The 24,084-nt window shown below is 40.0% G+C and overlaps 1 protein-coding gene across 5 annotated transcripts in view; it reads right to left on the bottom strand.

The window, feature by feature from the left end:
- The window catches only part of RAB30 (RAB30, member RAS oncogene family), a 127,855-nt gene that overhangs the window by 41,355 nt on the left and 62,416 nt on the right, over positions 1-24,084 (bottom strand). Inside the window, exon 1 of one of the 5 annotated variants that reach the window (XM_045557246.1) lies at positions 2,434-2,459. The exons of the other annotated variants lie outside the window; for them this stretch is intronic. The gene's annotated coding sequence lies outside the window, so the exon portion shown is untranslated. Of the gene's footprint in view, positions 1-2,433; positions 2,460-24,084 lie in introns of those variants that run through there. 5 annotated transcript variants of the gene reach the window in all.

Raw genomic sequence — 24,084 nt, 5'->3', positions numbered from 1 at the left:
AAATTAACATTTAAAACTAAATCCTCTTTACTCTAATTCAGCCTGTCACCCTCAGAGAACTGCCACCCAACCCTAACCCCAAGCCCCTGGGGCATATGAGAGTATCAGCACCTCTTAAGAATGATCAGATCAGGCTGATTTCATTAATGTAACACTTGGGGACCCCCTGACAGCTGCCAGGAAACCTCCATCTGTCCTCAAGAGCAAGTCTGTCCTCAAAAGCAAGGTGTAACAGGATTCTCTCTGCTACCCATTCCCAGCTCAGCTATGTCTGCCTCCCCATCTGTATTTAAGACCACAAAACTCAAGCTCTGCACCTATAGATTGGGGTCCCGTATCACAAATACTGCTGCGCAAGACCCCTCAGCCAGGCTATTCCCTACCTTCAATTTTCTCTCGTCCTCAGGGGCACTCTGATTTGATGGGTGTGTGTAGCTGAAAGAACAGCACAACCAGCTCCAGTGCACAGTCATATCCAATGGAGCAATCCCGAAAGACAGCCAGAGAATTTTAATGAAAACCAGAAAACCCCTGGCCGCTAAGTCCAACTGCAGTCCAGGCCTGCCTGCCCCTCCCCCTGCAGCTAAGAATCTCTGAGCCAGCTTCGCCCCAAAGAGCAGGAAAGAAAATCCATTTTGCATTCAATAACACCTTCCATAGCAGCCACTTTCCAGGGTCATTTAGGTTAGAGGCAGGGCACATGCTAACTGCAACAGGACCCAGGGACCCTGAGAAGCACAGGGTGTGGCAGCAGCAGATCTGAGCCAACAGATTATGAAACAGTCATTAAAAAAAAAAAAAAGTCTCTTTCCTTCTGCCAAAGCTGTCTGCCCACAGCTGCATACAAGGCTAGTGAGGAATCTTAACAAGCTTAAAGGGACCGTATTTCAGATACTCAAGACGCAAAGGGGGAGAAAATAAGTATTTTGAGTGCTTACTATATATCAGGCACTGTGATCTCATTTCACCTTCACTAGGAAGGGAATTGTAAACTGCACATAACATAAAAACATTGACTCAGAGAGGTTTGATAACTTGTCTAAGGCACACAGCTGGCAAGTGGGGAACCAAGACTCAAAGTTCAGTACAAGTCAGGCTCATTAGAAATACCAAACTCAAAATCCTGACCTGTTCTGCCTAATAAAAAGAATGATCATTTACTGAACACTAGCTATGTGCCTGCCACTCAGATAAGATATCTGCATGCACTATATCATTTAATCCTCACAACAAATAGATAAAATAGGGGTCGTTATTATCTCCATTTTATAATGAGCAACTAAGGTTTAGACATTAAGTAACTTGGCCAAAGTCACTGCATCACCAGGATTTGAATGCAGGTCTACCTATTAATAATTCTAGAGCCCTCACCTTAAAACACTCACCCTAACAGCCTGTAGAGGGAGCCACCTAGGCTATCATGTCAAAAAAAGCAAATGGCATGGGGATTTCTGCTCTCCTCTCCAGCAGGTAACCCATGTCCCAGGCTTGCCTTTCAATTCCTCCCAACACCCCTCAGTGGAGCACAGAATCCCAGTGGCTCTGGGAAGGCTGGTAACTATGCTTCCACCTTCCAATGCACCACGGGCTCTGTTGACCCAACATGTGTGGAGAAGGCGATCGCCATGATCAGAGGCTCCCACGAGTACAGAAGCAGACAGCTCCTTTCTGTAGGCTCTGCTCCACAGGCCCACACAACCTCATGGCAGCACCCTCCTCCCCAACAGCTCACAGGCCCATTTTGTATTCTTAACAGGACACCACATGCCTCCTCTCAGAGCAACTGTGATTTCCCAAGGGAGATGACTGTCTAGACACAGCATCCCAATCCATCTTAATAAGAAATGGGCCACACCATGTGAGGTTTGATCATGTAGATCTTAGGGTCTGTGTTCAGCACCCAAGTGAAGGCTCTGATCTCGGCACCTCTGGGCTGTCAGACTCAGCATCGCTCAGAGCAGCAGCTGACACCCTGCATCGGGACTGTCTTCCCAGGCAGGCAAGTGTTACCTGAGGGGAGTCACAGGCATCTTACGGATCATGCACACACAGGCACACCACACAAACAATTCCATTAATCGGGGTTGATAGAACTCTTCTACACATGTTCAGAATTGAACAGCAGGCTTTGAGGTGGACTGAGCGCCTAATATGTATAAGGTACTGTGGCAGGTACATTCACAGCCAGTATCTTAATTAGCCTTCACAACATTCTAGGAGGTACATAGGATTGCTACTATACAAATGAGGCAACTGAAGCCCAGAGAGATAACGTAATTTTTCCAAAGTCACACAGGAAGTGGCAAATCTCAGGTTCAAATCTGTTTTTAATGTGACTCCAACACCCTTTCATTCAGTCAGTTATGACACCACTCATTTATTCCTCAGATAGTTATTGAACACCTTCTATGAGCCAGCTACTGAATTACTTACAGAGGATACAATTGTCCATATGATGAGGTCAGTCCAGTCACCAAAGAACTTATGTCTCATCAGGAGAGATGACAATGCAGATCTGAAAGACAGCTATGGGATGATGAGACTGGGGCCTTCGGTGAGTGATTGGGACTGTGCTCTCTGAAGAAGTGGGATTTGAGCTGAGACCTGAAAGATGAGAAGAAGCCAGCCATTTGCAAGGCTAGGAGAAAAATAGTGCAGGCAATAGGAATAGGAAGTGCAAGGGCCAGCTGCAGGAAAAGGCTCGGCATTTCCACGGAGAATAAAAGAGACCAGGGACCAAGGCAGAGTAAGCAAAAAGGAAGACAGAATGGTGAGATGAGGCAGGGCCGTGTTGACCATGACAAAGGGTATAGATTTTGTTCTAAGGGTGATGGGAGAGGAAAGAAGAGTTTTAATCAGGGAAATACCATGCTCTGATTTGTGCTTTAAAGAAATAATTCTGGTTACTACGTGGAGGAGGCAGTGTAGGGAGGGTGCACGAGTTTAGGAATCAGAGGAGAGATGATGGTGGCTTGGACCATGGTGATGGTAGGGGAGAAGATTTTATATTTGGGGATAAGACTGAAAAGACTTGTTGATGAACTGTCTGTGAATGGTGAAGGAACAAACTCCTAGGTTTCTAGTTTGAACAACTGGGTAGATGGTGGTACCATGTAGTAAGAGAAAGACTGGAGGAAAAGCAAAATGCTCATGAGATAGCCACGCTTTCTCTTATATATCACACCAAGAAGAAAAAAGAAAGCAGACTGAGTCTGAGAAGTTATGAATAAAAGGCTTGAAGCTGCTTATTCTGGTGAAGTGGTGGTGTTTGGGGTTAAGACAGAGAGTAGACTGTAAGAATCTGAAAGGCTGCCTTAGGAAACAAGGGCTCCACTTCATGTCACCATGACTGCCAAATTGGGACCAATGTGCAGAAGGCAGACATAGGAAAGGAGTTCAGTTTGATGTAAGGAAGGTCTCAGGGTCAGAACTGTGGAAAGTGGAATGAGCTGCCTCAGGAACAGGGAATGATCACTTCCCTGTCATTGGCAGCACGAAAGAACAAATCAGATGACCCCTTGGCTAGATGGTTAGAGAAATAATTCAATAATTGGGTAGGCAAAATCCTACCTAAAATCCTTCTAAACTCTAGGATTCTATGGTTTGAAGATAAAATCTTTATTAACCTGACCTTCAGCACTGGAGTTTCCCCAGCAGGGCAGAACTTCCTTGGTATGTCCTACCTTTCAGAAGGCAAATGAGAACAGTATTAGCTAATTTCGGTCACTCTAAAGTGACACTTAATTCACTTTCAAGTGTCATACAAGATGCCAAAAGGCTTTCTGGTGTAGGTAAAATGCACAAACTATGGAATTTGATACCCCATATCTGCAATTTATTAGCTTTCTGTCCTCTTGCAAATCATTTAAACCTTCTGAGTCTATCTCTTTGAAATATGGGAAAAATAATGCCTAATTCAGGATGTTTGATGTGAGGACCAAAGCTCAGTGTCCGACACATTCTATTAAGAATAATAATAATTATAGCTCATGACCATTACTGTATATCTACAACAATATGCTAGGCATGTGCTATGTCCATTTTTTTAATCTAATCCTTACAGTAACCCAGAAAGTAGCCACTATAATCATCCTTGTTTCAAAAATTAGGAAACTGATTTCTAGAAGGCAAGTAACTTATCCAAGAGTCATATAACTAGTAATTGCCCAAATTAGAAAAAGTTTGAAATAAAGAAGTTTGAAATAAGAAGACAAAAAAATCCATATTTAATTTGGAAAAAAGTAACCTACTGTTGAATTTAACAAACAATTCACTAGCTAGACATGTAGTAAATATGTTTATTATATGTTTATTGAATACATAAATAAATAATTGAATAAATTAATCAATGTTTCCAATATTTATTGAGTTCCGACCAGGCACAGCATCAAGAAACTAGGATTACAGAGAATTTAAAACAATTTGAGAGTGTTCTATTAACACTACAATCTTCAAACTGCAGGTAAATTGTCAACATAATGATCCATAGTTCACGTAAAAGGTCACAAGAAATGCCATTCTCATCTAGGCCAAAAGAACCCAGGGTTATTGTTGCTCTTCTGGGGGGAAGTCAAAACTATTAAAGGAGTGCTCTGAGCAGGAGGCAAGGAAGCAAGAGCACACAATATATGGAAGCTGAGGGAAGAGATCATCTCAAAGAAAAGAAGAGTAAGACTTCCACAGGAAGCAGAAATCTAAAAGAGCAAAGGCTAAAAAAATGGCCAATTTAGTAAGTAGGAGTTTGCCAATGAATTTCACTAGAATCATGGGGAAAGAAACCAAGTTGCAAAGGGCAATTGGATGAATGGGTTAAAGAGGAAGAAGAGGCTGTCTTTTAAGAGGTTTGGCAATAAAAGGAGGGAGAGGGAAAGAATGGTAAGTAGCCTGATGAGGAGATGCAGAAAGACTGTTAATAAGTGTACAAAAAAAGAAGCAAGAGCCAGAAGAAAGGGATAAGCTGAAGAGAGAAGATAGATGGAGAAGATACAAGAAAAAAATGGGAGAACCAGACCCCAGCAAGTCAAGAGGGGACAGAATGCACAAAGCGGAAGGCTACCTACCCTTGGGAAAAGAGAGGTGACATTCTGCTCTGAGACAGAAATGAAAGAAAAGAGATTTTGATGTATGGACATTGTGAAAAGTTACCCCGAATCAAGCTTGATGAATACACTACAAAGAGTGATCAAGTTGGATAACACCATTTTGAACTTAAAATGATACTGATTTTTTTGAGCCATTCATAAATTGGTATTGAAAAGGACAAGCATCATTTGGATGTATACAGTTAAAAATCAGTCATTTTTTTTTTTTTTTTTTTTTGGAGACAGGGTCTCGCTCTGTTTCCTGGGGTAGAGTGCAGTGGTGTTATCACATCATAGCACACTGCAACCTCCAACTCCTGGGCTCAAGTGATCCTCCTGCCTCAGCCTCCAGAATAGCTGGCAGTACAGGCGTGCACCGCCATGCCCGGCTAATTTTTCTATTTTTAGTAGAGACAGGGACTGGCTCTTGCTCAGGCTGGTCTCAAGTCCTGAGCTCAAGTGATTCTCCCACCTTGGCCTCCCAGAGCACTAGGATAACAGGCTTAAGGCACCATGCCTGGACAAAAATCAGTCATCTTACTGAGCTGTTGGTTATATTCTGTTTCCTAATCTGGATACTGGTTGCAGTGACGTATTCAGTTTGAAAACTTCATGAAGCTATACACTTAAAATATTAATACATGTACTTTTCTGTATGTACATTATACTTCAATAAAAAGTTTTTATAAACCAGTCATTAACTTAGAATCACTATCACTCTATTATGTGTTTGGTTTTTAAAAGAATAACTCAAGAAAACTATGTATTCCTTCAGAGAGGCAACATTCCTTACCATTCTTTTAGATTCCCCATGATACTAAATTAGACTAGATACTTGGTATCTAAATATATGTTGATATAATCGGAAGAATATTAACACTAAATGTCTAGGCATAAAACATAAAGATGCCTCCAAGAAATGGCATCTTTATGATTGCAAAATCTGGCAGACCTTACTTTGGCCAAATGATCATACTTAGCATCACCAATGATCTGGACAAACTAACATTATGTGCCTCTTCTTGTGATGGAATGGGAAATACACAACCTCAACTATTTAGAATTCTTTCCAAAAGTGTTTAACCTGCATATAATCATGGAGAAATAATTAGACAAATTCAGATTGTGAGTTATTCTTAAGCAAACAGGCGTGGAATTTTTAAAATATCATGAAACATAAAAGGAGGGGAGATTCTTATAAATTTAATGAGACTAAAGAGAAAAAAGAGGACTAAAAATGCATGACAGCTAAATTTAATGTGTAATCTTTCATTAGATCCTGGATTAAAAACAAATCAAACCAATAACTATAATTATTAACATTATGATTATTGGACAATAAGGGGTATGACAGATTATTTGCAAAAAGGACTGCAATTGTTCATGCCCCTGTACCCACGCCCCTGAGCAATATGACTTTGCAGCTCCTCCCAACAAGAGGAGCTTGTGACTGACTTTGGCCAAAAGATGGCAACAGAAGTGATGCTGTGTCAGTTCCAAGCTTAGGCCTTAAAACTTTGCACACTGCCACTCTCACTTAGAATCTTCCCAAAAGCCATGGGAACAAACCTGTGCTAGCCTCCTGGCAGATGAGAGATCCTCTGGAGCAAAGACAAGCCACCCAAACTGAGGCCAAGTTAGACCAGCCAGCCCCTGGTCAATCCAGCAGCTGACTCCAGATGTGTGAGGGAGCCCAGCCAATTAGCTGAGCCTGAGCCACATTAGAAGAACCACCCAATTGACCCAAAGAATTATGAGCATTAATAAATGGTGGTTCTTTTAAGCCACTAGGTTTTGGCATGATTTGTTATACAGCAAAAGCTAGGTGATCAAAAGCAAAATTTAAACACACACTACATGTTAGACAATATTACAAAATCAATGTTAAATTTCTAAAGCATGATAATGGTATTGTAGTTATGTAGAAGAATGCCCCCTTATATTTAGGAGATAAATACTGACATATTTAGAGATAAAGTATCATGATATCTGATCCGCCCCCCCGAAAAATGTCAATAGGCATTTATAGAGAAAGATAAACCAAATGTGGCAAAATATTGGTAAATCTAAGTGAAGGGTCTTTGGTTGTTCTTTGTACTAATGTGTTTGAGATTTTTTTAAATAAAAAGTTAGAAAAAAATAACCACACCTATCTCCAGAACATGGTGATGCTGGATATTTACCTAGTAACACAGCAAGCTATAATACCATGTAGTGAAGAGATCCTTCCCATTTGTTCTTGCCATCCCTCACCCCTGGCCCCTTCTCACTGGAGGCAACTATTACTATTGTTGAAGGAGAGTGAGGAAGATATAAACTTCAGTAGACCAGGGGTATATGCAGATACAGTTAAAAGAAAGATTCATTAACAGTTAAGAAATGTTTAAAGATAGGTATTAACAGCAAGCAATCACTAAATGAGGTTTTATTCCTGATACAATCAAAAAAAATTGTACAGGGTTAGATGGGACTTGAAAGGAACAAAGCTTTGGCAAAAAACATGGGCAAGTCTTTGAATTATTTTATATTAGAAAATAAATATTCATGTATTTCTCTATTTTAAGGGATTTCTCAAATGCCAACAAATGAGAAGGGTATCTCGTATTATTTCTCTTCCTACTTGAAAATCCCCAAAGAGTCTTACTAATAGAGCCTAAATCTGTTTTTTCACAACCTAACGAAAGCCTCCTTTATTTAATTTGGATTTTTCTCCCCTGAGTGATATACAGCAATTATTAATGCTGTGTATCAATTTATATAAACAAACCCAGGGGCCTAGGTTCAAAGGATATAGCTTTCTGAGCTAAATTCCAAGGACCTTGGCTTTAATATGTCATATAGAAAAACTCTGCTTACAATAAATGGCAAACATCTTTTATATATAAAAAAACAGTAATCTAGGTAGAGGGTTTTTTAAAAATAACAACCTCTACAAATCTGTTAAAATGTCTTTGACATTAAAAAAATCCAGTGGAGCAACCCTATGTATTACTATTGTCAGGTGAGAAAAACATTCAACTTATATAAGAAAAGGAAGAAAATATTGCAAACTACTATACATTTAATGAGTTGGCTGTTCTTATTTGTCAGAACTGAAAAATTAATGCTGCAAAGATAATTTGTTTTAGGCATCATTTAGGTCAAAGCCAAACCAATGCCCAATTTTTCCTACAGAATTCCTTGATTCCCTAGCCCACAAACCCCAGGATGCCTCAAAATAAAGTTTGAAACCACAACTTTAAATTAAAATGGCTGTGAAAAGGAAGAAGGTACCATATGCAGAGAGAATCTTCCAGTTGCCTCCACAAATTTACTCAGTTTCAGAGAAAGCAACTAGGCTATCGCATCTTCAAGGAAGCTTTGATGTTCAAAGAGAATTCTTCTGTGCACATTAATTCTCAAAAATGTTCAGAGACACTGTAAAGACAGCTGCAGAGCAATAGGCTTTCCTGGCCTAAATCTGCATATTAGCCTATCTGTCTCATTAAAGGACTAGACATCAGCAGACCTGGACATGGAGCTGCCTCAGCCACTGAATCCCCACTCACTTGTTGCCAGAACTGTCAGCTGTTTAAAGAAGTGTGGTTTGACTGACTCATTGATTCATGTATTCTGCAAACATTTATTGAGCAAATTATATATGCCAAACCCAGTGTAGGGAAACACAGATGAAGGGGACATGGCCCCTGCCCACATGGAGCTCACAAACTAATGGAGAAGCAAGTGCAAGCACTTAATCAAGCTAGAGTAACTTTTAGCATGGTTAAGCACTTGAGTCTGGATTTGAACCCTGAATCTACCGCTTACTGGCTTGGTGACCTTGGAAAAATTTTACTTAATCTCTTTAAGCTTAGTTTCCTCAGCTATAAAATAGGGATAGTAATTATACCTATTATATCAGGTTACGGTCAGAATGAAGATCATATATATTATTGTACATAGCATGGTAACTTTAGATAAATGTTGACTATGATTATTAATTCTTCTTATTATCTGGGTGGTTATACTAGATATCTTTTTTTTTTTTCTAAAATAAACCCTGAGATTCTATGAATTAGCTGTGTGACCCAGAGTAAGTTAATGTAACATCTCTTGGTCTCATGCTCTTTATCTGTTAAATGAAAGGTTGTACCTAAGTGATCCCAATTATTTTGTGTTACAAACAAATATTCATGTGTTTCTCTATTTTAAGAGATTTCTCAAATGCCTACAGATGAGAAGGGTATCTTATACCCTTCCGGCTCTAGAATATTAAAAGGCTCCATGACTGATCTCACATGATTTCATATGTGTCTCAATGGCACTGCTCAGGTAAACTAGTGAAACAAGCAACTGCCAAATAAACCATCTTTCTCCAGTAGCTGTCTGAATCTTTCATTTTAGTTCCTTTAACCTCATTACTTACCCAGGCATATATGGGATGTGCACGGGTTTCAGTCGCCAAAGAAAGAAACAAGCAACCGTGGGAGAAGCCAGACCCCTGTATCATTCCTTTATGTTGGGCAGAGGCTTCCAGAGCATAAGTGGTGGAGGTACAATGAATGAATTCATTCACTCATTCACTCTTGGAGGCATCCCACTCACCGAGGGAGAAGTGCCCTCCTGTCTTCCATGGTAGCCACTACTCGTCTCTCTATGCCACTTTCCACACTGCCATCTTCCCTGCTTGCAGCAACAACTAAGCTGATTGAGAGCTGGGACTTTGTTGTACTTAATTTTGCATCCTCAAACCAACAACACAGTGCCTGGAATGTGGTAGGGACCCCAGGACTTAACAATTAACTAAGGTTCATACTTCCCTCAGGACCAAAGCTATACATATGCAAAATGACTAGGCAGTTTGAAGTGTGGGCCTGACCTCCAGGATCCTTTACTAAGTGCCACCAATCCAGCTGTGTCAGGAACTAGTTCTGTGACCAGAGGGTGGGGATAGGGGGCAGGGGTTTGTTTCACTCTCTGGCCTTCAGTTTCCTCCTTGGTAAAATGAGGAGAATCTATTAGTTCAGGGGTTGGCAAACTATGGCTCATGGGCGAAATCTAGTCTATGCTCCTACCTCCAGGTTAGAATGATTTTTACATTTTTAAATGGTTGTAAAAATAAAGAATAATATGCATCACAGACCATATGTGGCCCCCAAAGCCTAATATATTTACTTTCTGGCCCTTGACAGAAAAAGCTTGCTGCCCCCTGGATTAGATTATCTCTAAACTCCCTTCAAACCTGACATTTTAGCATTCTAATTCTGTGGGGCTTCCTTGAATAGTCTGATTCCGCCTTTTAACACAGAAAATTGCCAAGTCTGAAACAATACCCGAAGCACAACAGGAACTTAACTGCTATTTGTTTAATTGAAAAAATGGATTCCGCAGCAGCAACCCTAAGCACTAAATCCTCCACCAAGAGGCTACGTTAGGTCAATGTGTATCAAAAGACTGCCTAAATAAATCCCCCCAGGATGGGTACCACAAGGAGGGGAACATCAGCTCTGCTGGCTCTTGGATGACAGTGGACCTGGAAGGGCCTGGAGCTCAGATAACCAGGATTAAGACTCACCTTGTTCCACCAAATAAAAAAAATATTTAGCCATGCCCTGAACAAACCCCTTGGGCAAATTATAAAGCTATCTAGAAATAGCTATCAGAAATACAGATCATCTAAACAGATAATCTTAATAGCCATGGACTCAAGAGAATAAATCCCATCCACAATGAGATATATTGAATAATTTAGCTCACAACGTTCTGTTTCTTTTTCCTCCTGTTGTTGTTAAGAATACATACTACCACAGCAAGGAATTCACACATTTATGTCAGGGCAGCAAGCCAAGTAAAGTCTAGAATATATGATCCTATTAACACTAATGGAAGTTAGAACAAGGTAAAAGGAAAAATAAAGCTCCCTGCCTTGACTCTCACTACACAGACTTTCCCAAAATAAACAGCTAGCAATTATTCTTTTAATGTTTTTCCTCTGTACACCCATAAATCACTGCTAGGCATAAACCTTTTGCTGCTTTCAAAGGATGGGTTTCTTTTCTTTTTCCTTTGCTTTTCCTCTTTTTAAGTGCTTAGAAGGAGTTCTCCTGAAAAGGGCTGGGGGTGCTTTTTCACTATCCCTCGGTAGAGGCTTTCCATTTACAAGTACAATATACTCCTAAAGCATACTTCATTGTCAGGCTCTTACTTAGAAATCCCAAGGCTGACCTAGAGGTTCCACCCTTTCTCCTTTCCTCTAAAAAAGCTACTTTGAGGCCGGGCGTGGTGGCTCACGCCTGTAATCCTAGCACTCTGGGAGGCCAAGGCGGGAGGGAGGATCGTTTGAGCTCAGGAGTTCAAGACCACCCTGAGCAAGAGCGAGACCCCATCTCTACTAAAAAAAATATAGAAAGAAATTAGCTGGACAACTAAAAATATATATAGAAAAAATTAGCCAGGCATGGTGGTGCATGCGTGTAGTCCCAGCTACTCCGGTGGCTGAGGCAGAAGGATTGCTTGAGCCCAGGAGTTTGAGGTTGCTGTGAGCTATGATGACACCACAGCACTCTAGCACAGACAACAGAGTAAGACTCTGTCTCAAAAAAAAAAAAAAAAAAAAAGAATAAAGCTACTTTGAGCTCTCTCTTCTCTCAAGGGACCAGTAAGAAGCTTACCTCTCTCTGCAAAGCCCCCTAATGCCAATGACAAGGTGGATTCACATACCTCACTCTCTCCCCCAGGTACCCTACTCTAGACATACTGACCTAGACGATTAAAAAAAAAAAAATTCTGAATATCTCAATGCTCATTTCTAGGCTTTCATAAGCCAAAGGAGAGAAGAAGAGTTTAAAATTGGATTCTCTCCCTGACTCAGTAGGGAAATAGCCAGAACAGGCAGACGGACATTGGCTCTCTGCTGACCTCTCTGTGAACCTCAAAAAAAAAAACCTCTTTACTTTCCAGAGTCTTCTTGTTGTCTTCATGTGTTTTCTAACCAATAAAAATGGGTTTAATCTTAGCTGGCATCCTTGCTTGAGAGATAAGGATCCTGCACTCGGGTCATATTGTCTGAGCTCTGGACCCTCTAAGGAAAGGTCTGGCCATGGCTGTCCCCTGATCGCAGGCCCAAATAGCCTCACCCACTCCAAATTCCGTCCCTGTAATCCTCACTGCTGGGATCCAGCAGGGCCCTGAAGGGCCTGAACTCTGTCCTTCTTGGTTATGCCTGCTCTTCTCCCTGCTGGAGCATATGATCCAGAGTATCCACTAGGGCCCAAAAAATAACCATGTGGTTAAAAAGAATCCTTTTTAAGATAGGTAATTAATGTAAAGAAGGGTAGACTGCCTCCACAATAAGATAAATCTGTTATCACCTCACTTTGTTGCTATAGTGTCATTGCAAACTGTATTAATATGTGTCTTTTGAAGGTGAAGTTTAATAGGAACTTTGAGGTGATTCAAATAGGCTTTGGAAAACACCTTGGCCTACCTGGTGATTATTATCAGGTATCTTTGGAAATAATTACATATTAATACTCAAAAGAGATTACTGTTTACTTTTAATAGTGTACAATTATCTTAACAGCAAGCATAGTGCAAACATTCTCATTCCTAAAAGTAGAATTGACCATTTCCTTTACTTTGGGGGCCACAATACCCTATAAAGGCTTTAATTACAGGACCTGTAACCCTTTATTTACTCATTTGTTTATATGACGATCTCTCCATACCCCACTACCCTTACTATCCCATGCTGTAAGCACCTTGAAGACAAGGATCCCATCATATTTCTTCTTGAGCCCTCAGTGTCCAACAGACTGCCTGGCACAGAGCAGGTACTTCATGATACCAGGACGAAAAAGGGGGAGAAGGGGATTGCTGAGGCTGAAAAAGGGAGAGGCAGTAAGAGTTAAGAAGGCAGAAGCTGAATCTATCTTATTCTTTGTTACCTGGCCTAGAAATATTTTTTGAATTAATGGACGGATTGAAGAAAAAAATGAGCAGTGGTACCAAGGTATGACAGTATAAGAGCTTTGTTGTGGAGTAATAAATATCATCCTTCATCAATTCTAAAAACATTTTTTCTTACATTTTGATAGCTTGGAAATTAGGATGTACTTACAATGATGGCATCTTAGCCACCATTGTAAAATGTCGTAGTTTATTGGGAACCTCATTTTTCTCTTTCTTTCTCTGTGGCACATAAAATAGTTGTACATGTTAGACAAGATGATGTCATAGAGTCAATGAAACACAATCGGTTGGTGTGGCTATGGTAAGGAGGGCTGGAAAGATGACTAAAATTGTACTAAACTTTCCACAAGAGTAGAAACAAAAAAAGAGGCTGGGACTTTTAGTGGATGGCAAATGAGGTGACTCTTTATCTCACAATGATAAAGAGTCCCCCTCCTCTAAGAGCAGCCCAAGCAGGGCTCTCAGTGGCCACATCTATACTAAATCACCCTGCCCTTCAGGCCACCGCTGATTGATCCAGGGGTAGTCACATGATGCAAACTAGTCTGATCATTACTCTTTGAGATTTTTTACTTGGAGCCAGTAGGAGCGTAGGTCAGTCCTCTGGTGGTAGCCACAGTGAGATTTAGAGTTCAGGAGCAATCTGTGGCCATGCTCCCTGTCCCGTAGGAGAGAGGCAAAGGCAAGAGATGGAATCTTGACAGCTTTTGCGTCCCTGTGTGGTTCAAACTAGCTAGGTGCTCACCAAATCCATTTTTTTTTTTCTTGCTAGGCATATAGGCCAAATTTCTCAGCTTCCTTTTCTGTTAGGTGGGGCCAAATAGTGAGTTATAGTTGATGGAAGGGGGACAGAAGTGATATAAGCCACTTTCAGACGTGGCCTGTGGAAACTTTCCACATGAAATCCTTCAATCTCCTCCTCCACCTGAAGGTTAAAAGGAGAAAACTCTGAGAACCAAGAAACAGTCGCAGGATGGAAGGAGCCTGGATGCCTGCAACGTTAAAGGCACCCTAATCAGGAACAACAACATTGAACTGCTGGATAAACAAGAAATAAATTTTGTTTGTGTTAAGCCACTGCAATTTGGGGGCTGTTAGAGAAGTTACCTGCTCTAATACCTCCTGGTTCCAGCTGCATCAGTTCTGTTCATGGTTACATAAAATATCTCTGTATCCCTTCCACAATTCACTCTTTGCCCCAGTTAGAGTTGAGCTTCTTCCGCCCACAACTTAAGAGTTCTAACACAGCCAAGAAGAATGAATAGCAATCATTTTAACCGGCAAAACATGGGAGAAAGCAACAATCCCTACGTGTCTAGGAAACACCTAGAAAATTTGTCAGAACAAGGTCATAATTCCAACAAACTAATGAAATCCACAAAAGACCCCTTTCAGTTTCCAAGGACTTCTAACTTTAAACCCATAAAGCACTTACAGTAAAATACTCTCTCCTCCACTCTCATTTCATTCCCACAAGTATTTTTGAAGTTGTAATAGCCCTGCTTTAGGGCTTATCTACAAAGATGCCCTCAGGAGTCTCAACCATCCAGAATTCTAGCAAGCAAGAGAAACCTCATTTATCATACATAGCCAGCGCTGCTGTCTCAAAATTTATTGGAAAATGAATCCACATGCAGCTCCAAGAATTCAAATAATTACTCTGGAGTAAATAGTTCTTGGTATGAGTGTACAACCCTGACCAGAGTTTTCAAAGATAAATATTCAAGAATCATCAAAGATTCTGGTAGCATTTACAAGACTATAAATGAGGAGATTATAAAAATAAACAGGAGAATAATGTCATAAATGCCTCCTTGGGCAATGATCAGGTTTGCCAGGAACTGGGGGCCAGTGATGACAGAGCAAGCATCCGGCTCAGTTTCCAGAATTGTTTCTCATTGAGCCAAATTTGGTCTATAACAACAAGTACTGACATCTGTAATACATCCTACAGGGCAGCTATAAAACCCTTTTATACTGTACATTTGAGTTATCTGACTCTTGGAACAACAGTTTGAAGCTGGGATTGTCATCATACCTTCATTTACTGCTAAGAAAACAGACTCAGGCAAGCTCAGTGCTCGCAGCCCCAGGATCTGTGACTTGAGCCAAGACTTGAGATCTGATCTCCTAACCTCAGATCCTCTATCCATTTCACTGTAGCCCAAACTATGGAACACCAGGTCAGAGAAACGGCCTGGCTAGAGGAGACTTTCCCCCACTGCCATTATTCATCAACCTATACTGGAGATTAGTTTTCCATGCTTCACGCAGTCACATGTGGGAACTTTCCAGGGGGTTAAAGGGCCTGCGATACACGCCTGGCCTGCCTCCAGAGCCAGCTGAGAAAACATTCCCAGACAAGAAACCATGCCCAGAAGGGACCTTGAGAGAGAAGGAAGAAGCCTAAGGCAGAGGATTAGAAGCCTTGAGACTTCCATGTGATACTGTCAGAATCTTATCGTTCAAGGCCTCTGACAAGGTGTGTCAAGCCCTCAAAGATAGAATCTGCAGCAAATGAGCCGAAGTTATCCTTAGCTGGGGGGGGGAAGGGACCAACTACATAACCTAGCTGGCCTCAATCAGCATTCTCACAGGTGATTTTTATAAGCCACTTCTTAAGAGACAAATTGCTAAGATCAAACATTCATACGCTACCTGGAAAAGGGGAAAAATTAATGTTTTAGTAAAAGCCATTTATCCCTGGGAGCTGGTGATCCACCACCTTAGAAGGAAGACATGAGAAACTGGAGGAGCTACCCTTCAGGGTGTTAGGAAACTTGAAGAGCTGGCCTCCCCCTATCATGACTTTCCTAGATAACAGGGCACCCCATACCCTGCTGCAGTTCCTCCCGAAATAGAAAGTCTAGGATCCTGAAGAAGCATGGGGTAGAAGGAGTGGCAAAGGCCTTGATATTTACAAACTTGGCTTTGAACCACTACTGCTCAGTCTCGTGTTAGCCATGACCTTAAGCAAGTCTAACTCTTTGAGCCTCAGTGTCTATACCCATAAAGCAAGGGTAAGAACACCTACCATACAGGATTGTGGGGAGCATAGAATAAAATTATAAATGTAAAGGGCATAGCACAGGGCCTGACGTAGTAGCTGCTCAGTAAATGTTAGCTCCTAACGTCCCCCCTCAACTCTCACTTTAATTCCTTAGCATTGGAATTCTAATATGCACTAATTCTAATCCTTAGTAATTTACCATTCCTTAGTAACCTTGAGAGAATCATGGATCTTACCCAGTGCCTTGGACATTTCACTTGCTTCTTTGAAGCATAATCATCTGTGACTTTCTTTGTGAACGTTTCAAATAACTCTGGAGCTTGGGCCTGTTACTAATCTGCTCCATGCTTCCTAAATTCCTTCAAAAACAATTTAACCCACAGGTCTCTTTTTAACCTTATAATCTTTCTCTAATATGAAAGAGAATCCAAACTTTGTAGATATTTGGCACATGGCTGCACTTAACTGTCAAATACGAATAAATTTTCCACGAGGTCTAAAATAAAAAGCAGTTTTCCAAAGCTGTACTGAATTTAATAAATATGTAGTGGGCTTATGACCATAAGGACAACAGGAAGGATGAGGTTCTTGTGGCCTTCTTCATTATCCTCCTGGTCTTTGGGGTCATTTCCTCTTAAAATCCTCTTATCCAACAGGGTCAGGTGCCCCCTCCTCTATGCTCCGATAGTTTTCTGTATACAACACTATCAGCACTATGACTGTATTCTGTGATAATTGTCTCTTTTATGTCTCCTTCACTAGCCTACAATATCCTCATAGGCAAAAACAGTATGCCACCAACTCTCAATTACCAATACCCATCAGCACAGTACCTGGTATATAATAGATATAAAATTAGTGTTTGATGAATGGATGAATGAATGGGGTTTTTAGATCTGGGAGAAACTTTAGAAATAATCTGGTCTAATACAGGTCTTCATTTCATGGGTAAGAAAGCTGAACTTCTCCCTGGTCATCTAGTGGCTAGTATAAAACAAAAAAGCAACACCACAAAGCTGAGCCTCAGAAATGCAAGATAACTCAGCCAAGGTACCCTCAAAAGCAGCAACAAGATGGCAAGTTGTGGTAGCCACATGCTATTTTGACTGTAGTTCAAAGGCAGACAGCACACTCACCCCCAAGGGAAGGCATGTAGCTTAGTGGACACAATGGGCTCCAGAGGCAAAGTCTTGCTTCTGCCACCTACGAGTCATGTGACTTTGGATAAGTTACTTCCTCTTTCTGAGTCACAATTTTTGCATCTGTTAATTGGGGTTATTAATAACTCCAGAGTTGCTGGGGTTATTAAATCTGCCAACATACATAAAGTGCCTAGCATAGCACCCAAAACTATGTGCTCAATAAATGTCTACTGAATGAATTATAAATGAGTCCCTGTCCAGCATACCACAACTTCGTGAACCTGGTTTAGACTTTAAATCTCTGACCACCTAGGAGGCTGGGACACCCATAATTATAGACTTGTTGACTTGAAGACTTGTTCAAGACTTGAAGACTTGTTCATTGCTAGTACTGGATCTTAAAACATCTTTGTAACTTTGCTCACTGTTCCTTTCACCTGAGTTGCCCTTCCCACCTTCCTCACTGCTACACAATCTTACCCATCTTCCACTGCCCAGTCAGATCTACCACTGTCAAATCCCTATGACTTCATCAGTCCTTCCTTGTCTCACTGATCACTTTTAACCACATAGTAGTGGAGTGCTATGGTTTGACTGTGTCCCCTCCAAAATTCATGTTGAAACTTAATTCCCAATGTAAAAGTATTAAGAGGTGGGGACTTTAGGAGATGATTAAGTCGTGAGAGCTCCACCCTCATGAATGGATTAGGGCCTTATAAAAGGACTTGAGGAAGGGAGTTAGCCCTTTCATCCCCTCCAGCATGTGAGGACACAGCATTCATCCTTTCTGGAGGATACAGCAACAAGATGCCATCTTGGAAGCAGACAGCAGTCCTTGCCAGACACCAAACCTGCTGGTGCCTTGACCTTGGACTTCCCAGCCTTCAAAACTGGGAGAAATAAATTTCTGTTGTTTATAAATTATCAAGTCTCAGGTATTTTGTTACAGCACTACAAATGGACTAAGACAAGGGGTGTTATCTGTATTAGTTTTTAAAATTGTGGTAAAATACCCATAACATAAAATTTACCACCATAACAATTTCTAAGTATATAATTCAGCAGTGTAAAGTATATTCATGTTTTTGTGCAACTAATCTCTAGGACTTTTTCATCTTATAAAACTGAAACTCTATGCTCTTTATAAAGCTCAATATTTCCCCCCTTCCCCCTGCCCCTGGTAACCACCATCCTACTTTCTATTTCTTTGAGCGTGACTACCCTAGATACCTCATACAAGTAGAATCATACAGTAATTTCTCTTTCGTGACTGGCTTACTTCACTTAACACAGTGTCCTCAAGGGCATCCATGCTGTGGCATGTGTCAGAATTTCCTTCCTTTTTAAGGAAGGAATATTATTCCATTGTATGTAAATATCACATTTTGTTTATCCATTCATCCATCACTGGGCACTTGGGTTGCTTCCACTTTTTGGTTACGGTGAATAATGCTGCTACGAGTATGGATGTACTATTTGTATCTCCTCTTCCTCTTGAGTATGAACTTAGTAATGATAAAGATTGGGTTTCAACCATTTCTATCATTCTCAAGGTGCCTAACACATGATAGACACTCAAATACCTATCAAGTAAACAAGCTGGGACTCAGCTTCAAAGATAAAGTAAAAAACTAATCCTCTTCCACACAAAATTGCAAATTGTACAGCAGAAAAATCACACAGGCACAGGCTTTGCAGTAATAGAATCTTGATTTCTGGCCCTGGATCTGCCTCTTAACTGGTCACATGATTGTAGGCATGTTACTTAAGCTCTCAGGGATTCAGTTTCCTCATGTGGTTTTGCCACAATTAAATGATATAACTTATGTAAAGCAGTCAGCACAGTGCTTGGCACATCATAAACTAAAAAAAAAATTTTGCCATGATTATGATTATAAAATTACAGGATGAAAGTAACTTATTGTACATACAAACATGCCATTTTGCTGCCTGGCCATGATAACTTTAAAAGCAAAAAGCATGCTGAATTCTAAGACCAAACAATTTACAGCAGGGAATAGTCAAAACAGAAGGACAGTCCACAGCAATAACAAAGAATCTGGACCGGTATCACTGAATTTGGAATCTTTTGTTACATGGCTGCAGCTCCAGGAGGTAGAAATTTTGTCACTTTAAAGGCATTGCCGTAACTGTTACACAAAGGATCTTCTCACTCAGCAAAATAGCCCATCCAGGATCTTCAAAATGTTTTTTAATTAGGATTACTTGAGGGTTTTTTTAGTGCCTGGACTAAATCTGTTTTGAATTTAATCATTCATGTTTTAAGGCTTTTAGCAAAAAGATGAAAAAATAAATAAATCTTTATTACTATTGCAGACAAAAGTATTTACTTTAATCTCACTCAAAAGAAATTGAGCTCTCCACCCCCTTTCCAGTTCCTCTAGGACATGAATTCCTTTTCAGGTTGCTACCCAAATTTTCCAGACCAGAAACATTCTTTCCAAAGTTAGCTCTCAGAAAGCAGAATTCTTGGGGTTTAGAAGGAAAAGCTTATTTAAGTTTTTTTTGTCTCCCAAAACAATTAACATTTGACATGGCTAATTAAAATAGTTCTCTGTGACAAAATCAGAAACTGGGTGTTGGAGGTGGGGGAGAAGGAAGGGAAAAAAAAGAGAAGGTAAGAGGCAGTTGCCAATATGCTAGCATTGGCCCAAAAATGGTTCAAACAGAAAGTGATCCTTATCCCCAGCTTTCCTAGGACAATCAGGACTTCACATAAATTTAACCACTATACCAAGATGATTTGTTAAATGGATAACTAATGGATTTGACATATTTTTGTAAGACATTGCAATTAGATGAATTTATAAGTAAGGGAGAAAATTCTTTGTCAGAACATGAATCCCAATTATGGATTCAGAACAATACTGTCATCATATGCCACGGGTGAATTTTAATTAGGCTGCCAAATAATGACTAAGAGTTACTACCTGCCCTGGCCATCCCAGGATACCCACCTGTACTGCGAGGCCCACCATGTGACAGGCACCATGCTGAAACCTGAGGCTTGTTTAATCCTCACAACAGTACTATGCTCTAAGGATTGGCATCCCCTCTCCTTCCATTTTTACCCTTTTATTTGTTAATTAATTTTAGACTTACAAAAAAGCTGCAAGAAAATTACCAAGAATTTATATATACCTTCACCCAGATTATCCAAATGTTAATATTTTACCACATTTTATCATTCTCTCTCTATGTATAGACAATTGCTTTACCCCTAAATATATAGCATTTCCTAAAAAACAAGGACAGTCTTTGTATCTTTGTATTTCCACAGTATAATTATCAAAATTAGGAAATTAATATTGATCCTATACCATTATTTAATCTCAAGTCTTATTCAAATTTCACTAGTTGACTAAACAATGGTCTTTATGGCAAAAGAAAAATAAAATTTCTCTGGGGAAAGATCCAATCCAGGATCATATGCTACAATTAATTTCTATGTGTCTTTGGTCTCTTTTAATCTATTAGAAGAACCATTCCTCAGTCTTTGTCTTTCGTGGACTTTACTGTTTTGAAAAATACAGAAAAAAACATTTTGTAGAATGTTTCTCGATTTGAGTTTATCAGATATTTTCTGAGATAGTGTCGATTAGATAAGGTTATGCATTTTGGGCAGGAATGCCACACAAGTGATGTTGGGCCCTTCTCAGACATTGATTTGCCTCATCAGTGGTGTTAACTTTGATCACTTAGTACAAATGGTGTCTGCCATGTTTCTCCACTGTAACATTACTATTTTTCCCTTTGAAATTAATAACTACTTATAAAGAGATATTTTGGGACTAGACATCCTCTATTTTCAAACTGCATGATCTTGTAAATATCAGAACACAAATGCAAACTCCAATTTGTAGGCTCCCACACTTGGAATCCCTTTGAAGCATTCCTCCACCTTGTGACCAGCCACCAGTGGCTAAAGAATCTTGTCTAATGCCCTCATCATGAGTACTGAGGAAACCAATGTGAGAACGCCATGACTCATAGAATCCTGGTACATCCTTTGGTCATAAGAAACAGTGTGGTTCTAGCCACTCTGTCTCTAGAACTGCTACTAAAGTGCAAGAAATCCTGAGGCCGGTACTTTACACCCAATCCCTCCCAGCCTCTGCGCAGGAGAGTGATAGAGGAGGAAAAGTCAGGCGGTACTAAAAAGTAGAAAATGGAAAATGTATATGCATCAGGACACTAAGCTAAACAAGGAAAACTTGAAGTCTGCCGCTACCCTAAGACCATCTCTCCACACCCTGATCATTCAATTGGCCATCTGAAACTTTTCTTTCTAAGCTGCTGTTTCTAATTTTGTTTAATTTTATTTTATTTTTGGAATAGGTATTACAATGATAATACATTTATGTGGTTCAAAAATCAGTGTGATATACCCATAGAATGGCTACAATAAAAAATAATAACAGGCCAGGGATGGTGGCTCACTCCTGTAATCCCAGCACTTTGGAAGGCCAAGGCAAGAGGATCGCTTGAGACCAGGAGTTTGAGACCAGCCTGGGCAACATAATGAGACCCTGTCGAAAAGAAAGAAAAGAAAAAAGAAAAGAAAAGAAAAGAAGGAAGGAATGAATAAATAAATTAGCCAGGCATGGTGGCATGTACATAAAGTCCCAACAACTCAGGAGGCTGAGGCAGGAGGATGGCTGGCTTGTGCCCAAGAGTTTGAGGTTGCAGTGAGCTATGATGATGTCACTGCACTCTAACCCAGGTGACAGAGCAAGACCCTGTCTCTAAAAAAATATAATAATAATAATAATAGATAATAACAAGTGTTGGCAAGAATGTGGAGAAACTGGAACTCTTACACATTGCTGATAGGAACATAAAATAGTACAGCTGCTTTAGAAAACAATTTGGCAAATCCTCAAAAGGTCAAATATAGAGTTACCAGTTGACCCAGCAATTTCACTCCAGGTATATACCATAATTGATTGAAAACATGTATCCACTCGCAAATGTTTATGGCAGCATAATTCATAATAGCCAAAAGATAAAAACAATACAAATGTCCATCAACTGATAAATGGACAAATAAAAGGTGGTATGTCCATCCAATGGAAAATTATTTGATAATAAAGAGGAATGAAGTAGTGATGCATGCCACAACATGGATGAACTTTGAAAACATTATGCTAAGTTAAAGAAATCAGTCACAAAAGACTACATATGGTGTGGTTCCACATATGGTTTACAGGAAATGTTCAGAATAGGCAAATCTATAGAGACAGAAAGTAGATTAGTGGTTGCCTTGGCCTGGTAGGGTAGGGGTAAGGTGGATGAAAAGTGACTGCTAATGGGTACAAAGTTTCTTTCTGAGGGGAAGAAAATGTTCTAAAAAGTCCTGGCATGGTGGCTCATGCCTGTAATCCTAGCACTCAGGGAGGCCGAGGCAGGAGGATTGCTTGAGGTCAGAAGTTCAAGACCAGCCTCAGCAAAAGTGAGACCCCCGTCTCTACTAAAAATAGAAAGAAGTTAGCTGAGCACAGTGGCACACGCCTGTAGTCCCAGCTACTAGGGAGGCTGAGGCAGGAGGATCACTTGAGCCCAGGAGTTTGAGGTTGCTATGAGCTAGGCTGACGGCACAGCACTCTAGCCCTGGCAACAGAGCAAGACTCTGTCTCAAAAAAAAAAGAAAAAAGAAAACGTTCTAATATTGATTCTGTAAAACAGCAACTCAAAGTACCGAAGAAAAACATTAGCTAAATAAAACTGATTGTGGCACAGGTTGTACAACTCTATCAACATATTAAAGACCGTTGAATTATATACTAGTGAATTTCTGGTATATGTGGAATTATATCTCAATAAAGCTATTAAATATCAACATTATATAAAATAAATATTGAAAAATCTCAGTACACACACACACACACACCCTCCTACTGTCCACTCCTACCATCCTCTACTAGTAACCGCTTTATTTTTTATATCCTTCATTTCTTTCTGCAAATTAAAATATATTTTATTATCTACTTCTTTCACAAATATAAACTATTCTGTATTTTCCTTTTTTCTCTTAATATATACTTGGAGATCTTTCCATATCAGTACTAGAGAATACCCTAATTCTTGTTTGTGGTTTCATAGCCTTCCCTGGTGTAAACATATCCTTTATTTAACCAGTTCCCTACTGATGCACACCTAGGGTTGTTTAGAATCATTTGCTACTAGCAACAATGATGCAATGATTCTGCTCTTTCTTTTTAACTTGGTTTCAGCAGGTGACATTCTGTTCGTGGACAGCCAGGAGGCAGTGTGGAATAGCAGGAACTACTTTAGAGTTAGAGCCAGGTTTGCATCTGCTCACCTCTGCTAACTAGCTATGTAATCCTGGGACAGTTAACTTGTAGTTTCTGAGTCTTTGTTTCCTTGCCTGGAAGGGCAAATTCTCACCTAATTTATCCAGTTGCTTTTAGGGTCAAATAAAATAAGATAGGCTCCTAATGGCTACATTTGGGACAATTTGAGTATCAAAAACCATAGGTTGGGAGGGAAAAAGGCAAGAAAATTGGTAATGGATTAGAATACACTGGGAGGAAAGAATCAATGAGTCCAAGTGATATTTAAAAGGGGTGGGGGGTGAAAGCTAATCTATCAGATAATAAATATAGAAGGAAAGAGAGACTTAGAAAATCATTCTTTTATAAATACCAATTGACCTAGACCATGATTATCAGTAGACATTAAAAACCATTGGATAAAAGTTGTTGAAGAACAGGATATTCAAACAATCTCAAGATATTACCCCACAGATAATATTATTAATTACAAAAGGAAAATGGTACTCTTTCAATGGAGAGATCTAGCAATGCTACCTCAACCAAATGATCAAGCATCACATCACCAGTGATGTTACAAACTGACA

Source organism: Lemur catta, chromosome 7, assembly GCF_020740605.2.
Source record: "Lemur catta isolate mLemCat1 chromosome 7, mLemCat1.pri, whole genome shotgun sequence".
NCBI classification, from domain to species: Eukaryota; Metazoa; Chordata; class Mammalia; order Primates; family Lemuridae; genus Lemur; species Lemur catta.
This window is presented reverse-complemented; position numbering and strand designations above follow the sequence as displayed.